We start from the raw sequence: 8,083 nt of genomic DNA, 5'->3' as shown, positions 1-8,083 counted from the left end.
CGGACCGCATCCGGCACCCCGGAATGGGCCGCCGCGGCAGAAAATGGACCGGAGCCGGCACCCCGGAATGGGCCGCCGCGGCAAAAAACAGACCGGAGCCGGCACCCCGGAATGGGCCGCCGCGGCAAAAAACGGACCGTAGCCAGCACCCCGGAATGGGCCGCCGCGGCAAAACCGGACCGGAGCCGGCACGACGGAATGGGCCGCCGCGGCAAAATAGGGACCCAGCGCCGGCAGCCCGGAATGGGCCGCCGCGGCAATAAACGGACCGGAGCCGGCACCCCGGAATGGGCCGCCGCGCCAAAAAACGGACCGGAGCCGGCACCCCGGAATGGGCCGCCGCGGCAAAAAACGGACCGGAGCCGGCACCCCGGAATGCGCCGCCGCGGCAAAAAACGGACCGACTCTGGCACCCCGGAATGGGCCGCCGTGGCAAAAAACGGACCAGAGCCGGCACCCCGGAATGGGCCGCCGCGGCAAAAAACGGAACGGCACCGGCACCCCGGAATGGGCCGCCGCGGCAAAAAACGTACCGGCTCTGGCAACCCCGGAATGGGCCGCCGCGGCAAAAAACGGACCGGCTCTGGCAACCCCGGAATGGGCCGCCGCGGCAAAAAATGGACTGGAGCCGGCACCCCGGAATGGGCCGCCGCGGCAAAAAACGGACCGGAGCCGGCACCCCGGAATGGGCCGCCGCGGCAGAAAACGGACCGGAGCCGGCACCCCGGAATGGGCCGCCGCGGCAAAAAACGGACTGGAGCCGGCACCCCGGAATGGGCCGCGCGGCAAAAAACGGTCCGGCTCCAGCACCCCGGAATGGGCCTCCACGGCAAAAAACGGACCGGAGCCGGCACCCCGGAATGGGCCGCCGCGGCAAAAAACGGACCGGAGCCGGCACCCCGGAATGGGCCGCCGCGGCAAAAAACAGACCGTAGCCAGCACCCCGGAATGGGCCGCCGCGCCAAAAAACGGACCGGCCCCGGCACCCCGGAATGGGCCGCCGCGCGAAAAAACGGACCGGAGCCGGCACCCCGGAATGGGCCGCCGCGGCAAAAAACGGACCGTAGCCAGCACCCCGGAATGGGCCGCCGCGCCAAAAAACGGACCGGCCCCGGCACCCCGGAATGGGCCGCCGCGCGAAAAAACGGACCGGAGCCGGCACCCCGGAATGGGCCGCCGCGGCAAAAAACAGACCGGAGCCGGCACCCCGGAATGGGCCGCCGCGGCAAAAAACGGACCGACTCTGGCACCCCGGAATGGGCCGCCGCGCCAAAAAACGGACCTGGTCCTGCACCCCGGAATGGGCCGCCGCGGTAAAAAACGGACCGGAGCCGGCACCCCGGAATGGGCCGCCGCGGTGAAAAACGGACCGGCGCCGGCACCCCGGAATGGGCCGCCGCGGCAAAAAACGGACCGGCTCTGGCAACGTCGGAATGGGCCGCCGCGGCAAAACTGGACTGGAGCCGGCACCCCGGAATGGGCCGCCGCGGCAAAAAACGGACCTGGTCCGGCACCCCGAATGGGCCGCCGCGCTAAAAAACGGACCGGAGGCGGCACCCCGGAATGGGCCGACGCGCAAAAAACGGACCGGAGCCGGCACCGCGGAATGGGCCACCGCGCAAAAACCGGACCGGATCCGGCCCGCGGAACGGGCCGCCGCGGCAAAAACCGGACCTGGTCCGGCACCCCGGAATGGGCCGCCGCGGCAGAAAACGGACCGGAGCCGGCACCCCGGAATGGGCCGCCGCGGCAAAAAACAGACCGGAGCCGGCACCCCGGAATGGGCCGCCGCGGCAAAAAACGGACCGGCTCCGGCACCCCGGAATGGGCCGCCGCGGCAAAAAACGGTCCGGCTCCAGCATCCCGGAATGGGCCGCCGCGACAAAAAAAGGACTGGAGCCGGCACCCCGGAATGGGCCGCCGCAGCAAAAAACGGACCGTAGCCGGCACCCCGGAATGGGCCGCAGCGGCAAAAAACGGACCGGCCCCGGCACCCCGGAATGGGCCGCCGCGGCAAAAAACGGACCGGAGCCGGCACCACGGAATGGGCCGCCGCAGCAAAAAAAGGACCGGCTCCGGCACCCCGGAATGGGCCGCCGCAGCAAAAAACAGACCGGAGCCTGCACTCCTATACGGGCCGCCGTGGCAAAAAACGGACCAGAGCCGGCACCCCGGAATGGGCCTCCGCGGCAAAAAACGGACCGGAGCCGGCACCCCGGAATGGGCCGCCGCGGCAAAAAACGGACCGCAGCCGGCACCCCGGAATGGGCCGCCGCGGCAAAAAACGGAACGGCCCCGGCACCCCGGAATGGGCCGCCGCGGTGAAAAACGGACCGGCGCCGGCACCCCGGAATGGGCCGCCGCGGCAAAAAACGGACCGACTCTGGCACCCCGGAATGGGCCGCCGCGGCAAAAAACGGACCGGAGCCGGCACCCCGGAATGGGCCGCCGCGGCAGAAAACGGACCGGCCCCGGCACCCCGGAATGGGCCGCCGCGGCAAAAAACGGACCGGAGCCGGCACCCCGGAATGGGCTGCCGCGGCAAAAAACAGACCGGAGCCGGCACCCCGGAATGGGCCGCCGCGGCAAAAAACAGACCGGAGCCTGCACTCCTAAACGGGCCTCCACGGCAAAAAACGGAGCCGATCCGACACCCCGGAATGGGCCGCCGCGGCAGAAAACGGACCGGAGCCGGCACCCCGGAATGGGCCGCCGCGCAAAAAAAGGACCGGAGCCGGCACCGCGGAATGGGCCACCGCGCAAAAACCGGACCGGATCCGGCCCGCGATACGGGCTGCCGCGGCAAAAACCGGACCGCATCCGGCACCCCGGAATGGGCCGCCGCGGCAGAAAATGGACCGGAGCCGGCACCCCGGAATGGGCCGCCGCGGCAAAAAACAGACCGGAGCCGGCACCCCGGAATGGGCCGCCGCGGCAAAAAACGGACCGTAGCCAGCACCCCGGAATGGGCCGCCGCGGCAAAACTGGACCGGAGCCGGCACGACGGAATGGGCCGCCGCGGCAAAAAACGGACCGACTCTGGCACCCCGGAATGGGCCGCCGTGGCAAAAAACAGACCAGAGCCGGCACCCCGGAATGGGCCGCCGCGGCAAAAAACGGAACGGCACCGGCACCCCGGAATGGGCCGCCGCGGCAAAAAACGGACCGGCTCTGGCAACCCCGGAATGGGCCGCCGCGGCAAAAAACGGACCGGCTCTGGCAACCCCGGAATGGGCCGCCGCGGCAAAAAATGTACTGGAGCCGGCACCCCGGAATGGGCCGCCGCGGCAAAAAACGGACCGGCTCCGGAACCCCGGAATGGGCCGCCGCCGCAGAAAACGGACCGGAGCCGGCACCCCGGAATGGGCCGCCGCGGCAAAAAACGGACTGGAGCCGGCACCCCGGAATGGGCCGCGCGGCAAAAAACGGTCCGGCTCCAGCACCCCGGAATGGGCCTCCACGGCAAAAAACGGACCGGAGCCGGCACCCCGGAATGGGCCGCCGCGGCAAAAAACGGACCGTAGCCAGCACCCCGGAATGGGCCGCCGCGGCAAAAAACGGACCGGAGCCGGCACCCCGGAATGGGCCGCCGCGGCAAAAAACGGACCGTAGCCAGCACCCCGGAATGGGCCGCCGCGCCAAAAAACGGACCGGCCCCGGCACCCCGGAATGGGCCGCCGCGCGAAAAAACGGACCGGAGCCGGCACCCCGGAATGGGCCGCCGCGGCAAAAGATGGAACGGCTCCAGCACCCCGGAATGGGCCGCCGCGGCAAAAAACAGACCGGAGCCTGCACTCCTATACGGGCCGCCGTGGCAAAAAACGGACCAGAGCCGGCACCCCGGAATGGGCCTCCGCGGCAAAAAACGGACCGGAGCCGGCACCCCGGAATGGGCCGCCGAGGCAAAAAACGGACCGCAGCCGGCACCCCGGAATGGGCCGCCGCGGCAAAAAACGGAACGGCCCCGGCACCCCGGAATGGGCCGCCGCGGTGAAAAACGGACCGGAGCCGGCACCCCGGAATGGGCCGCCGCGGCAAAAAACGGACCGACTCTGGCACCCCGGAATGGGCCGCCGCGGCAAAAAACGGACCTGGTCCGGCACCCCGGAATGGGCCGCCGCGGCAGAAAACGGACCGGCCCCGGCACCCCGGAATGGGCCGCCGCGGCAAAAAACGGACCGGAGCCGGCACCCCGGAATGGGCCGCCGCGGCAAAAAACAGACCGGAGCCGGCACCCCGGAATGGGCCGCCGCGGCAAAAAACAGACCGGAGCCTGCACTCCTAAACGGGCCTCCACGGCAAAAAACGGAGCCGAGCCGACACCCCGGAATGGGCCGCCGCGGCAGAAAACGGACCGGAGCCGGCACCCCGGAATGGGCCGCCGCGCAAAAACCGGACCGGATCCGGCCCGCGATACGGGCTGCCGCGGCAAAAACCGGACCGCATCCGGCACCCCGGAATGGGCCGCCGCGGCAGAAAATGGACCGGAGCCGGCACCCCGGAATGGGCCGCCGCGGCAAAAAACAGACCGGAGCTGGCACCCCGGAATGGGCCGCCGCGGCAAAAAACCGGACCGCATCCGGCACCCCGGAATGGGCCGCCGCGGCAGAAAATGGACCGGAGCCGGCACCCCGGAATGGGCCGCCGCGGCAAAAAACAGACCGGAGCCGGCACCCCGGAATGGGCCGCCGCGGCAAAAGATGGAACGGCTCCAGCACCCCGGAATGGGCCGCCGCGGCAAAAAACAGACCGGAGCCTGCACTCCTATACGGGCCGCCGTGGCAAAAAACGGACCAGAGCCGGCACCCCGGAATGGGCCTCCGCGGCAAAAAACGGACCGGAGCCGGCACCCCGGAATGGGCCGCCGAGGCAAAAAACGGACCGCAGCCGGCACCCCGGAATGGGCCGCCGCGGCAAAAAACGGACCGGCGCCGGCACCCCGGAATGGGCCGCCGCGGTGAAAAACGGACCGGAGCCGGCACCCCGGAATGGGCCGCCGCGGCAAAAAACGGACCGACTCTGGCACCCCGGAATGGGCCGCCGCGGCAAAAAACGGACCTGGTCCGGCACCCCGGAATGGGCCGCCGCGGCAGAAAACGGACCGGCCCCGGCACCCCGGAATGGGCCGCCGCGGCAAAAAACGGACCGGAGCCGGCACCCCGGAATGGGCCGCCGCGGCAAAAAACAGACCGGAGCCGGCACCCCGGAATGGGCCGCCGCGGCAAAAAACAGACCGGAGCCTGCACTCCTAAACGGGCCTCCACGGCAAAAAACGGAGCCGAGCCGACACCCCGGAATGGGCCGCCGCGGCAGAAAACGGACCGGAGCCGGCACCCCGGAATGGGCCGCCGCGCAAAAACCGGACCGGATCCGGCCCGCGATACGGGCTGCCGCGGCAAAAACCGGACCGCATCCGGCACCCCGGAATGGGCCGCCGCGGCAGAAAATGGACCGGAGCCGGCACCCCGGAATGGGCCGCCGCGGCAAAAAACAGACCGGAGCTGGCACCCCGGAATGGGCCGCCGCGGTAAAAAACGGACCGTAGCCAGCACCCCGGAATGGGCCGCCGCGGCAAAACTGGACCGGAGCCGGCACGACGGAATGGGCCGCCGCGGCAAAATAGGGACCCAGCGCCGGCACCCCGGAATGGGCCGCCGCGGCAATAAACGGACCGGAGCCGGCACCCCGGAATGGGCCGCCGCGGCAAAAAACGGACCGGAGCCGGCACCCCGGAATGCGCCGCCGCGGCAAAAAACGGACCGACTCTGGCACCCCGGAATGGGCCGCCGTGGCAAAAAATGGACCAGAGCCGGCACCCCGGAATGGGCCGCCGCGGCAAAAAACGGAACGGCACCGGCACCCCGGAATGGGCCGCCGCGGCAAAAAACGGACCGGCTCTGGCAACCCCGGAATGGGCCGCCGCGGCAAAAAACGGACCGGCTCTGGCAACCCCGGAATGGGCCGCCGCGGCAAAAAATGGACCGGCTCCGGCACCCCGGAATGGGCCGCCGCGGCAAAAAACGGACTGGAGCCGGCACCCCGGAATGGGCCGCGCGGCAAAAAACGGTCCGGCTCCAGCACCCCGGAATGGGCCTCCACGGCAAAAAACGGACCGGAGCCAGCACCCCGGAATGGGCCGCCGCGGCAAAAAACGGACCGTAGCCAGCACCCCGGAATGGGCCGCCGCGCCAAAAAACGGACCGGCCCCGGCACCCCGGAATGGGCCGCCGCGCGAAAAAACGGACCGGAGCCGGCACCCCGGAATGGGCCGCCGCGGCAAAAGATGGAACGGCTCCAGCACCCCGGAATGGGCCGCCGCGGCAAAAAACAGACCGGAGCCGGCACCCCGGAATGGGCCGCCGCGGCAAAAAACGGACCGACTCTGGCACCCCGGAATGGGCCGCCGCGCCAAAAAACGGACCTGGTCCTGCACCCCGGAATGGGCCGCCGCGGCAAAAAAAGGGTACGGAGCCGGCACCCCGGAATGGGCCGCCGCGGCAAAAAACGGACCGGCTCTGGCAACCCCTGAATGGGCCGCCGCGGCAAAACTGGACTGGAGCCGGCACCCCGGAATGGGCCGCCGCGGCAAAAAACGGACCTGGTCCGGCACCCCGGAATGGGCCGCTGCGGCAAAAAACGGAACGGAGGCGGCACCCCGGAATGGGCCGACGCGCAAAAAACAGACCGGAGCCGGCACCGCGGAATGGGCCACCGCGCAAAAACCGGACCGGATCCGGCCCGAGGAACGGGCCGCCGCGGCAAAAACCGGACCTGGTCCGGCACCCCGGAATGGGCCGCCGCGGCAGAAAACGGACCGGAGCCGGCACCCCGGAATGGGCCGACGCGGCTAAAAAAGGACCGGAGCCGGCACCCCGGAATGGGCCGCCGCGGCAAAAAACGGTCCGGCTCCATCATCCCGGAATGGGCCGCCGCGGCAAAAAACGGACTGGAGCCGGCACCCCGGAATGGGCCGCAGCGGCAAAAAACTGACGGGAGCCGGCACCCCGGAATGGGCCACCGCGCAAAAACCTGACCGGATCCGGACCGCGGAACGGGCCGCCGCGGCAAAAACAGGACCTGGTCCGGCACCCCGGAATGGGCCGCCACGGCAGAAAACGGACCGGAGCCGGCACCCCGGAATGGGCCACCGCGGCAAAAAACGGACCGGAGCCGGCACCCCGGAATGGGCCGCCGCGGCAAAAAACAGACCGGAGCCTGCACTCCTAAACGGGCCGCCGCGGCAAAAAACGGACCGGCGCCGGCACCCCGGAATGGGCCGCCGCGGCAAAAAACAGACCGGAGCCTGCACTCCTAAACGGGCCTCCACGGCAAAAAACGGAGCCGAGCCGGCACCCCGGAATGGGCCGCCGCGGCAGAAAACGGACCGGCCCCGGCACCCCGGAATGGGCCGCCGCGGCAAAAAACGGACCGGAGCCGGCACCCCGGAATGGGCCGCCGCGGCAAAAAACAGACCGGAGCCGGCACCCCGGAATGGGCCGCCGCGGCAAAAAACGGACCGACTCTGGCAACCCCGGAATGGGCCGCCGCGGCAAAACTGGACTGGAGCCGGCACCCCGGAACGGGGCGCCACGGCAAAAAACGGACCGTAGCCGGCACCCCGGAATGGGCCGCCGCGGCAAAAAACGGAATGGCACCGGCACCCCGGAATGGGCCGCCGCGGCAAAAAACGGTCCGGCTCCAGCACCCCGGAATGGGCCACCGCGGCAAAAAACGGACCGGAGCCGGCACCCCGGAATGGGCCGCCGCGGCAAAAAAAGGACTGGCTCCGGCACCCCGGAATGGGCCGTCGCGGCAAAAAACGGACCGGCCCCGGCACCCTGGAATGGGCCGCCGCGGCATAAAACGGACCGGAGCCGGCACCGCGGAATGGGCCGCCGCGGCAAAAAACGGACCGGCCCAGGCACCCCGGAATGGGCCGCCGCGGCAAAAAACGGACCGGAGCCGGCACCCCGGAATGGGCCGCCGCAGCAAAAAACGGACCGACTCTGGCACCCCGGAATGGGCCGCTGCGCCAAAAAACGGACCTGGTCCTGCACCCCGGAATGGGCCGCCGCGGCAAAAA

Source organism: Phalacrocorax carbo, unplaced genomic scaffold, assembly GCF_963921805.1.
Source record: "Phalacrocorax carbo unplaced genomic scaffold, bPhaCar2.1 SCAFFOLD_126, whole genome shotgun sequence".
Classification (NCBI taxonomy): domain Eukaryota; kingdom Metazoa; phylum Chordata; class Aves; order Suliformes; family Phalacrocoracidae; genus Phalacrocorax; species Phalacrocorax carbo.
Note: the sequence above shows the minus strand (reverse complement) of the source record.